Source organism: Schistocerca gregaria, chromosome 7 (genome assembly GCF_023897955.1).
Source record: "Schistocerca gregaria isolate iqSchGreg1 chromosome 7, iqSchGreg1.2, whole genome shotgun sequence".
NCBI classification, from domain to species: domain Eukaryota; kingdom Metazoa; phylum Arthropoda; class Insecta; order Orthoptera; family Acrididae; genus Schistocerca; species Schistocerca gregaria.
In genome coordinates this window covers 565,000,556-565,003,348 of record NC_064926.1, presented here as the reverse complement: position 1 = coordinate 565,003,348, position 2,793 = coordinate 565,000,556, and the positions used below count along the sequence as shown (strand labels likewise).

The following is a 2,793-nucleotide window of genomic DNA, read 5'->3' as shown; positions in this document are numbered from 1 at the left end:
ACTGTTCTAAGGTATCTCGTTTGACGCGTTTACCCGCCTCCGCAAAGATTTCGCCTTTCTTGTGTTCAGTAGTAGGCGGAAATTTGACTGAGGTCGGTTTCTTTGGGAGCCTTTACGCTTCAATGTCTCCCCAACTACTTGCATTCACTGAAGGTCTAGGACCTTGAACGGTGACTGAGATAACGTTGACACTCTAAGGGAGACGATTGTAGCGTTTGAGTTTGCTAGACTGGGGAAGCGATTACTTCGCGTTCCTCTTTAAATTTTATGAAATAAGTTGCAAATGAAACACTGAAACAGTTTGATACACTGTATTAAAAGATGCTCGCTGCTCTTTCAGTTGCATTTACGTTTAATCACTGATGTATAAAACATTTACCATATATAAACAACACTATGAAGCTATGTGCCTCTTATCAAGCGCAGGCAATGTCTCTCTTTTAGTAATATATGCAGACTGAAGTGACGAATGAAAATTGGTATTAGGGCCGGTATTGGAATTCAGGTCTCCTGCAGAAGACCTAGGTTCGAATCGTTGGCGAACAAGACTTTGATGTGAATAATGTTTGGTTTAGCCCACTTTCATTTGGATGGGTTCGTCAATAAGCAAAATGGCCCATCTGGGAGACGGAGAACCAGCATTTCGCTATCGAAAAATCTCTTCACGCACAACGGCTGATTGCTGTGCAATGTCCTGTCATGAAATAATGGGTGTGATATTCCGTGATGGCACAGTGACTACTGAATGGTACTTGAACGTTTCAGAAGATGATTTCGTCCTCATCACACAAAGTGACTCTGATTTCGCCAAGATGTGGTTCAAGCAAGACGGAGCTCGACCCCTTCGAAACAGGAGAGTGATGTTCTGAAGGAGCACTTTGGGGACCACACTCTGGCTCTCGGGTACCCAGAGGCCACTGGCATGGGCTTCGATTGGCCGCCATGTGCTCTGGATCTGAACAGATGCGACTACTTTTTGTATGACTGTATTAAAGACAAGGTGTACAGCGCTAACCCCAAAACCATCGCTGAGCTGAAAACAGCAGTTCAGGAAGTCATCGACAGCACCAATGTTCCAACACTTCAACGGGTTATGGAGAATTTTGCTATTCATCTGCCGCACATCGTCGCCAATAATGGCGGTCATATCGAACATGTCATAACCTTAATAAGAATACCTGTAATGACATTTACATGTTGAATAAAGTGTGTGCACGCCGTAGCCTGTAACTAACTTACGTTTTTTTTTCATATACTATAGCTGAATAATCAGCACCCTGTGAGCCGTGGGCAGCTCGTTTATTGCCTGACATCTTGTCTTTGTGATACTGCCATTCTGTTTCTTATTCGATTTACTGGTGTGACTAAGTTGCTGGCTTACCTGCCAGTGATTAGTAGCAGCAGCACTTATCGACAAGAGAACTGTGGTACCATATTTGGAGTACTCCGTAAAGCACTCCGTCTTCAGGCCACGAGTGGCCTACCGGGACCACCCGACCGCCATGTCATCCTCAGGGGAGGAAGCGGATAGGAGGCGCGTAGGGTCAGCACACCGCTCTCCCAGTAGTTAAGATTGTATTCTTGGCCGAAGCCACTACTGTTCGGTCGAGTAGCTCCTCAATTGGCATCACGAGGCTGAGTACACCCCGAGTAATGGCAACAGCGCATGGCGGCTGGATGGTCACCCATCCAAGTGTCGGCCATGCCCAACAGCGCTTAACTTCGGTGATCTCACGGGAACCGGTGTATCCACTGCGGCAAGGCCGTTGCCCATGTTTGGAGCGACCACAAGTATTTCTGGGTTGTTGTGTTTAGAGAATTCTGTCGGGACGGAGTAGTGGTGAGGTCTGGTCAGCCATGACTCGCCCGACCGTTGCCAACACATGACTTGAGCGCGGACGACCTTGGTTGGTCGTTCGGTCGTTCGTCTCATGGGACGACGTGTATTTGGTCGCCAACCGCTTCTGGGTTCTCCGTGTGTGTCGACTTGTGATTCGTCCTTGTTCCACACTCACTGGTTTTAGTATTGTTCGAGTTGTTTGAGGAAGTGTTTTGTACAACCATGTGTAGCTTGTGTGGTTTTGATTGAACAGCTATTTTAGTGCTGTATGCGTGCTGAAAGTCTGTTGGTTGGGACAGACCAGCGAGGAAGTCTCCATGGCGTGAGGTCAGGCAGGGACCGCTGGCGGCGTACCCGAGCAGTCGGACTGTGAGGCGCTAGCTGCGAGAGGTACGAAGTTCGTAGCCCACCGAACCTGGACGCTGAAGTTGAGTGATCAGTTAACCTGTTATGAAACTTCAACTGCTGGGACATCTCTTCTTTCATTGCCGTTTGTTGCTTCCCCTGCCATTCTCGTTAGCAGCAACGTATGGTGTGTTGGAGTTAGCGACATTTTGCACCTGTCTTCCTGTATGGTCCATAAGTATTAAATTGATTGTTACTTATCAGTAAAGTGCACCAGCGGTATTTTCTGCCTTGTGGTCGTTAACGCCCCAGTTACCTGCCCTGCTCATTAGCGTAGTTTTCCGGCAGTGTGTTTTTCCCTCGCTATGTTGATGCTGTCCAGCACGGCGTGTGGTTTGGCAGCCTTTCAGTTGTTTGTTCATATTTTTATCTTAGAGTGGTTGTAGTACCTTGGATGTTTTGCGACGCCAATTTTAAAGATGTAGTGCTGGTGGTATCTTCATGCTCGGCTGATATTTTCGGTTGTCGTGCCACTGGTCGTGCAGAAGGGAATTTATTAGGTCGTTGGTCGATCCTTCAGCTGTCCCGGGGTCGGGTTACCATCTGAT

At 47.7% G+C, this 2,793-nt stretch overlaps 1 pseudogene; it reads right to left on the bottom strand.

The window, feature by feature from the left end:
• Positions 1-1,654: 1,654 nt before the first annotated feature.
• LOC126282632 (5S ribosomal RNA) lies at positions 1,655-1,771 on the bottom strand (annotated as a pseudogene).
• Positions 1,772-2,793: the final 1,022 nt, after the last annotated feature.